This window comes from Macrotis lagotis, chromosome X, assembly GCF_037893015.1.
Source record: "Macrotis lagotis isolate mMagLag1 chromosome X, bilby.v1.9.chrom.fasta, whole genome shotgun sequence".
NCBI lineage: Eukaryota > Metazoa > Chordata > Mammalia > Peramelemorphia > Peramelidae > Macrotis > Macrotis lagotis.
In genome coordinates, this window is record NC_133666.1 from 468,912,552 (window position 1) to 468,922,183 (window position 9,632).

Sequence of the window (9,632 nt, forward strand, 5' to 3'; positions counted from 1 at the left end):
TTATCATCATCCTTATCCTCATCTCATTATCCTCATTATTTATCTTTAATTTTATTAATGTACAATTTAACCATAAATTCTCTATTCCAGGAAGTTATGCCTCTATTAATACAATTAGTAGGGTTTTTTTTTTACTGCCTCACCATAGTGCTAATGAACATTGAGCAACTAAGTTCCCAATTTTTTTATAGAACAACTTCTATATAGCCATGCTTCCCATCTTGTGGTGGTGAAACTGATAGGTTTTTGTATCAAAGGGTAAGATTTTACATTTATCCCTATAAGATTTCATCTTAGTGGTTTTAACCTAATGTTCCAGTCTATCAAAATTCTTTTGGATCCTGACTCTGTTATCCAATGTATTAGCTGTCCCTCCTCAAATTTTCTTCTGTAAATCTTATGGGCCTCCAATCAATGTCCAATAATAGTAATTACTAAAGTGTGTGAAACAGCACATAGTCCAGCACAGATCCCTTAGAAAATTCTTTAGAGGGGTGGCTAGGTGGTGCAGTGGATAGAGCACCGCCCCTGGAGTCAGGAGGACCTGAGTTCAAATCCGACCTCAGACACTTATTATCTAGCTGTGTGGCCTTGGGCAAGCTCCTTTTTAACCCCATTTCCTTGCACAATTCTAAAAAATAATAATAATAAAGAAAAGAAAGAAAATCCTTTAGATATGTCTTGCCAGGCTGACACTGAACCATTAACAACTTCTCCTTTAGTCTGGCATCTGATCAATTATTTCACATTGCTCTATTTTCCCCATAAGATAATACATCAATTTACTGACTCATGCCTTCGTATTGAGTCAAGAATTCTGCATCTCTCTAAACTTCACCTGTAATAGCTACCAAGGTGATAGAGAAGACCATAGTTCAAACTCAGAAGACAAAACAACTTCCCAAAAAGAGTTATTCTAAGAACTTAAAAAGGACTTTAAAAATCAATTAAGAGAAGTTGAGGAAAATGTGGAAAGGAAATGAATAATGCAAGAAAGGCAAGAAAATTATGAAAATAAAGTCAACCAATTGGAAAAAGAGATCCAAAAACTTATCAAAGAAAATATCCCCTTATACATTAGAATTGGGCATCAAGAAATAAAACAAAATCAAAAGAAGGAAAAAATTGAAGAGAATGTGAAACATCTCTTTAGAGTAACAACTGATTTGGAGAACAGATTGAGGATAAATAATATAAGAATTGCCAGGCTATCTTCAAGTCATGATTTTTAAAAAGCTGTGATAAAAAATTCAAAAAATTAGTATAGAAATTTCCTTGAAGTTCTAGAACTAGAGCATGGGTGTCCAACCTTTCAGCTTTTCTAGGATGCATCACCCAACAAAAACTTGTCTAGGACTGTATATAGAATTTAACATTTATTTATGACTACTTCATATCTCATATTACTAATGAGTATAATAATGAAATGTTAACATAATAAATTAAATATAATAAAGTATAATAATAAAATATTGAGTATAATTAACATTTACTTTTTAAATTAAAAAAATAAAAGCATGACATTTTAAATATGAACATTGAACCTGCTTTTTCAATACCAAGGCATCTATATAGAAGCTGTAGTGGTACAAAGACTATTTTCAAGATGCTTGTCTGAAATTTTTATTCTATTTTTACTTTTTTGTATGCTTACAAAATGGGGAAAATGTTGCTCACAAATATATGTACTCACCAAAAGAGATGTCATGAACAGGGAATGTTCATGAAATGCTGGATAATGTTTAGGTACAACTTATAAAAGTCCAATAAGGATATTTGAATACATTTTTATAAAGTTTTTATTTATTTTAAGTTTTACAATTTTTCCCCTGATCTTACTTCCCTCCCCCCCACCCCCCACAGAAGGCAATTTCTCAGTCTTTACATTGTCTTCATGGTATACATTGATCCAAATTGAATGTGATGAGAGAGAAATCATATCCTTAAGGAAGAAACATAAGAGATAGCAAGATCAGACAATAAGATATCAGGTTTTCCCCCTAAATTAAAGGTAATAGTCCTTGGTCTTTGTTCAAACTCCACAGTTCTTTCTCTGGATACAGATGGTATTCTCCATTGCAGACAGCCCCAAATTGTCCGATTGTTGTACTTTTGGAATGAGTGAGTCCATCAAGCTTGATCGTTGCCCCCATGTTACTGTTAGGATGTACGGTCTTTTTCTGGTTCTCCTCATCTCACTCAGCATCAGTTCATGCAAATCCTTCCAGGCTTCCCTGAAATCCCATCCCTCCTGGTTTCTAATAGAACAATAGTGTTCCATGACATACATATACCACAGTTTGCTAAGCCATTTCCCAATTGAAGGATATTTACTTGATTTCCAATTCTTTGCCACCACAAACAGGGCTGCTATGAATATTTTTGTACAAATGATGTTTTTACCCTTTTTCATCATCTCTTCAGGGTATAGACCCAGTAGTGGTATTGCTGGATCAAAGGGTATGTACATTTTTGTTGCTCTTTGGGCATAATTACATTTTTCATTAAGTTGCATATATGATTACAACTCTATATATTTCATTTGTATTTTCTGAGGGAACACATTATGTAGATTGTAGGATTGTACTTTTTATTACCACATTATGGAAAATACATATAAATGTATATTACTTTTTCACTATATAAAATAACATATAATAAAGTTGTCTTTTGAAATTATGATGTCATATAATATTTTAAAGTCAAGATCCTAATTTACATATAGTTTAAAAAATCAAAAAATATTTCCAATGGTCCATGAGACTACATGAGGCAAAGAACTGGAAATTGAGGGGATGGATACAACTCCTCTCAGAAGTTCAGTGATCAAGGACAAATCTAAAAGACTTGTAATGGCAAATGCAATCCACATCAGAGACAAAACTGTGGAGTCTGAATACAGTCTAAAACATACTACACTCATTTTTTTTAAAGTTTTTATGTTTTTTCTTATGTTTCCCCCCCCTTCTTTTATAACATGACTAAGATGGAAATGTGTTGGACATAATTGTACATGTATAATTTATATCAGATTGCTTGTTTTCATGAGGAATGGGGAAGGAAGAGAAAGTGCTAGAAAAACATGGAACTTAAAATTTGTAAAAGGATCAGTGTTGAAAACTATTTTTGCATGTAATTGGAAAAATAAAACAAAATAACATTTAAAAATGTGAGTTATATGAAAAAGTTGAATTGTGCTAGTTAAGGGTTAAGTTGGTCTGTGATGTTGCAATGCTGCCTTGTGCACTCACTCATTTCTTCTTTTTCTGGTTGTGGACCATATGAATGAGTTTTGAGGGTCACATATAGCTTTCAGGTTGAACATAACTGAACTAGAGGGTAAAATAGAAACTGAAAAAAATTTGCCTGTCATTGCCTGAAAGAGATTCCAAAATGAAAGGTCATGGAAACATTAAAGGTAAGTTTCAAGAAGAAAATTTAAGTTTAAGAAGAAAATATTAAAAAGCAACTAAAAGAGAGAATTTAAATATTGTGGCTCTATAGTCAGCATAACATAAAATTTAGTAGTTTCCACATTAAAAGAACAAAAATGAACTGTGTTGGCAACAAAGAATAACTTCCCATCAAAATTGAGTGTAATCTTGCAAAGGAAAATATGAATATTTAATGAACTAAAGGACTTTCAGGTATTCTTGAGGAAAAAACCAAAAATTCAACAGAAAATTTGAGTTGTTATAAGAATTAAGACAATGTAAGAAGATAAACATGAAAACTAATAAGATTAAACCATTTACTGCTTAGCACTTCATGTCCTGGGACTGGCATAATTCTCAGCTCACTGGGGCTATTATCCCCAAAATCTTCTTCATCATCTCCTGTATCTATTCTCCCCAATAAAGTTCCTATGTTATTCTAACTTTTCAAGATGGGAAGATGATAGGTCTTGGGGGCGACTGAGGGAGGCTTGCTATAAAGGAATAGCTGCTATGAAGGGCTCTATCAAAATGAGAGAGGTACTGGTAACAACAGAAGCTCAGTAACTGCTGAATTAGTTAAATGTTCTATTTGGAACAGGAGTCTAGATGTTAGCCAAAGGTCTGTGGCTTGAGACTAATTGAATCTGCTCATGATAATGGCTTTCAGATGACTGCAAGATGGAGAGACTAAGAAGTAAAAGACCTCTTAGAATAACTTAGTTCTTTGATTTTGATGCAGAGACTTTTTTCCTGTGAATTTATTGAACATTTTTCTATGCAGAATCAAAGTACAATCCCAAATACCTTGGATGTGTGGGATTAAATTGCTTCTATCTAGCTCTGAAATCAGCAAAGGGAGAATTGTCCCATTAGCCATAGATTTGATGCAGAGAAGCAATACAAATTCAGTTTCTGACCTGATAAGAATGGAAAAGATTGTATTAGAAAAGATGTGTTGGCAAGTCAAAACTACTACAATCTTTCAATTCCCACAGCTCCATTATTCACTCATTCATGAAAACTTCCCTTTTGAAAGGAGAAAGAACCTGAGTTTTGAAAGACTGTAAATGTCTTAGGAAATGTCAGTGTAGGGTTATGTTTTCTAAAACAAAGCTTTCTGTATTGGCATTGTCTATAATTGCATGGGAAATTCAAGCACAACAAATTTGTAGAACTGACAGAAGGAGTAGAGTGTCTTCGAAAACATTCCAAATAAATTGCAGAGATCTGACCCTCTGGCAGAAACTTGTAGCAAAGTGCCTACATGAATATTCATCAAATAAGTGCTCTAAACCAAATATTCAGAAGTTGAAGTGGATTGCATCTGTAAATACTGCACATAAAGAATAATTATTAAAAAACTCTATCATCTTCCAACAATCCCTAAACTTGGCCTTAATAGGATTTTTATGGTGAAGAAACTCAATTATTTTGAATTTTATTTCACATCAGAACTTGTGGTCTCCAAAATTAGAATGGATTTAAATTGTGAAGCCTGAAATATAATAAACATGTTTTCAGACTTGAGGGGAAAATAGGTTATAGTCAGAAATTGATTATGTGTGCTGCAGTTGGAAATGTGTTCAAGACTAAATTATGATCTTCTTTGAACTATGTTTGTAAAAACTAAAACTCAAATGTGTGAAACCCTAATGCAGAATAATGTTGGGAAACTATACTGTGAACTGACAGTTAATACTGACCCAATCTAGTAGTAAAAGCTCTAGAGTGTTTAAATAAAATTTACCATTGGTGTGAAACTGGACCTTTAGTATAGAGTTTTGTATTTAAAAGCAATACTTGTATGGGGTATGCTATTGGCATAATGCTCCTGTAACAATTCAACTTAGAAAGACTAAAGTGGTTATCTGCCTAGATTTAAGTAAGCATCAATTTAATTAACTAATTCTGCAGTAGCTGAAACACATAAGACTAGCTGTAGGTTAATGAATCTAAACTGACATAGGTTTGGGAAAGCATATAGTCCCTTGGACAGTTAGATGGTATAGCGGGTAGGGTGTTGACCCTGAAATCAGGAGGACCTGATTTCAAATCCAGTCTGAGACACAAGTAGCCATGTAACCTTAGACAAGTCACTTAACCTCAACTGCCTTGCATCCAGTCGTCCTGATTCATATCTGGCCACCAGTCCCAGATGGCTTGGGAGGAAAAAGTGAGGTTGGTGACTTAGCACAGCACCACCTCACTCAAATCTAATTCAAGTGCTTGTCATGGTGTCTCTGAAGTCATGTTTGCCTTTGAGAATGAAGGACAAACAACAGCTAAGCAGCATAATATATAGCTTAGCTTCCACAATAGCTATAATTAGTTCAAATTTTCCTTAGACAACAACCTTCCCTTTAAAATAAAGCAAAGAACTGCAGTATGCCTCATAAGTCTTATGATTCAGTAGTGTTTCACAGATGCAGTTTTCAGTCACTCCTAAAGACCTGATTCATTGAAGAATTTCCATTCTAATTCATCAGTGCAAACTTAAGTTGTATGAAGTAACCTAACAAAGTACCATTATGTTCTGATACTAAGAAAGTGACCTTTCAATAAAATGATTGAAATTCAAAAAACAAAATCAAAAAGCAACATTTACATCCTCTATGGGAAAATTATATTTATAAATCTAAGAATGTGGTAATTACCAGAGTAGTTTGAAAGAGTGCATATAGACAGAAGGTTTAGAGGTTTGAGTTGATTATGACAGTATAATTATAAAAAATAAAACTGGGAAGGGAAGAGGTAAATGGAGTGAATTATCTCATACCAAAAAATGCATGAAAGGAAGAACTATTACAATGAAGGGCGTATAATGCAGCTCTTTGTTTTTGTTGAAACTAGATTAGGGGTGGCTAGGTGGTGCAATGAATAGAGCATTGGCCCTGGAGTCAGGAGCACCTGAGTTCAAATCTGACCTCAGACACTTAATAATTACCTAGCTGTGTGGCCTTGGGCAAGCCACTTAACCCCATTGCCTTGCAAAAACCTTAAAAAAAAAAGAAACTAGATTAAAGAGGGAATAATACATACACAGGAAGGTATAAAAGTCTTAGAGAAATAAGAGGATAGAAATAAGAGAGGGACTTTTAGAAGTATGTGCAGATTATGGAAGAAGTGGAAATATTAATTAAACTTCTGAGGAGAGATTGTGTAAGAAGAGATAGAAGGATAAACAGCGAGGAAAAAATAGAATGGAGGGAAATATGCAACTAGTATTTGCAGTTTTGGATGTAGATGGGATGAACTTACCCATAAAACAGGAACAGATAGCAAAATGAATCAAAACCCAGAACATGACAGTATATTGTTTATAAGAAACATTTAAAATGACATACACACATAGAGTAAGAATAAAGGGTTGGAGTAGAATTTTTTATGCTTTAGCTGATGTTAAAATAAAAGCAGGGATAGCAATTATCTTAGACAAAGTTAAAGACAAACTAGATTTAATTAAAAGAAATAAACAGGGAATTATTATTATGGGAAAAGGTACCATAGATAATGAAGTAATATTAATGTTAAACATATACACCAAATACAATAGCAATCAAATTGTTAAAGGAAAATATAAATAAATTTTAGGTTGAAAATGATAGCAAAATTATAATACTGGGGAGTTCTAACTTTCTGCTCCCAGAACTAGATAAATCTAATCAAGAAAATAAGAAAGAAATCACAATGTTTTTATCCTTCATTCTCAAAGAAGACTATGACATCATGGAGGTGAAGCCATGACAAATACATGAAGTGGATTTGAATGAAGGGGTGCAGTGCCAAATTACCAGCCTCACTTTTACCTCCAGAGCCATCTGGGCCAGACATGAAGCAAGAAGACTGGAGATGGTCCTAGATGCAATCAGGGTTAAGTGACTTGCCTAAAGTCACATAGCTAGTTGTCAAATCCCTGAGGTTGGATTTGAACTCCTGTTAGCCACTGTGCCACCTAGCTGCCCACAGAAATAAATCAAAGAAATGAATAATAGATAAGCTAGATATGATAGGTATCTGGATAAAATGAATAGGAATAGAAAGGAATATAAATTTTCTTCAGTATTTCAAGGCACTTTTGCAAAAGTTGACCATATTTTAAGCCATAAAACCCTTATAATTAAATGTGGAAAAGCAGAAATATTAAATGCAAACTTACTAGCACCAGGATGGCAGAGTAAGGAAGGGACCCCTGAGTCCTCTTCTTCTCTAAACAATTAGGCCATCACCTCAGAATTGATATAGGAGCAGGGAAATAGCTTAGCAGCATCACAAGAAAGTTCTGTCCTTCTGGCTTGCTAACCAGCAGCCCACTAGGCAAGTGGGCAATCTGTGTAGTGCAGCAAGTCCCCAACCCAGCAACCCCAACCCCAGCATAAGCCATCAGCAAGTACTTGATCCCTTTGCTAAACATTAGTGAAGCCCCATCCCAAGGTTGGCCAGCAGTGATACTCTGTTCCTGGGACCAGACCCAGTACTAAGAGCTAGAGCCCAGTTCTCACATAAAAATAATGAGTCACAAAAAAAGGCAAAAACATAGGCAAAAGCCAAAACAAACAAACCAAAAAAAAAAAAACCCAAAAGTTTGACTATATAAAGTTACTATGGGAGGATGAAGGTATAAACTTAGAAAAGAACAATGTCAAAATGGGTACATATGAAACCTAAAAGAAAAATGTAGTTAAATTTCAGACTCCAAAAGAATTATTGCAAGAGCTCAAAAAGAATTTTAAAAAGTAAACTAGAGAAGAAAAAAATGGAAAAAGAAATGAAGGAAATGCAAAAGAATCACAAAAAAGAGTCAATAGCATGGGAAAAGATATACAAAAATTTACCAAGGGAAAAACTCCCTAAAAAGTAGAATTGGGGGCAGCTAGGTGGCGTAGTGGATAAAGCACCGGCCCTGGAGTCAGGTTCAAATTCCATCTCAGACACTTAATAATTATCTAGCTGTGTGGCCTTGGGCAAGCTACTTAACCCCGCTTGTCTTACAAAAACCTAAAAAAAAAAAAAGTAGAATTGGCCAAATAGAAAAGAAAATACAAAAGCTCATTGAAAAAAAAAGAATTCCTTAAAAATTGGAATTGATTAAGTGGGAATCAATGGTTCTATGAGACATTAAGATATGATACAACAAAATCAAAAAGTAAAAAAAAATTGAGAAAGTGTGAAATTTCTCATTGGAAAAACAGCTGATGTAGAAAATAGATACAGGAGAGATTATAAGAATTATTGGACTACTTAGAAAATCAGGATTAAAAAAAATTGGAAAAAAAATTTATCAAAGAAAACTGTCCTGATATATTAAAGGGCAAAATAGAAACTGAAGAATCCTTCAACCTGTAAAAGATCCCAAAATGAAAATTTCCAGGAACATCACAGCCAAATTCCAGAATTCACAGATCAAGGAGAAAGGATTGCAAGCAGCCAAAAAGAAACAATTCAGATATCATTGAGCTGATTTTTTTCCCCCTTTCCATTGGATATATTATATACTTGCCAAATTCCTTTTACAATACAAATATGGTGCTGATATCCAAACTAGGAAGAGCCAAACTGAGAAAGAAAATCATAGATCAATTTCTCTAATACAAAAATTTCAAATAATATACTAGAAAGAAATCATAGCAATTTATTATAAGGATGATAAATTATGATCAGAAAGAATTTATATCAGGAACATAGACTGGCTCAATATTAGCTATCAGAATAATTGACCTTATCAAAAACAAAACCAATAGAAATCATAGGATTATCTCAATCGATGCAGAAAAAGTCTTTGACAAAATACAGTACCCATTCTTATTAAAAATACTGAAGAACATATAAATAAATGGTGCTTACCTTAAAATAACAAGTAATATTCACCTAAAACTATCAGCAAGCATTATCTATAATGGCATAATCTTAAAGTCATCCCAATACAATAACCATTGTCATTTTTATTATTTAATTTTGAACTAGAAATATTAACTATAGCAATAATAAAAGAAAAAAGAATGAAAGAATTAGAATAGGCAATGAGGAAACAAAATTATCACTCTTAGCAGGTGGTATGTTATACTTAGAAAATTCTAAAGAATCAACTGACTTTAGATACCTGGCTCCTGGCAGACATATATAAACTTCAGTTGCTGAACTTCTGGTGGCTCCTTTGACTTTTTAAAGCTCATAAGATCTATTTCATTCATTAATATC

At 33.6% G+C, this 9,632-nt stretch overlaps 1 pseudogene; it reads left to right on the forward strand.

Annotated features, from left to right (window-relative positions):
* The first annotated feature begins 3,901 nt into the window (after positions 1-3,901).
* Positions 3,902-4,653, forward strand: LOC141497878 (cyclin-G1 pseudogene; annotated as a pseudogene).
* Positions 4,654-9,632: the final 4,979 nt, after the last annotated feature.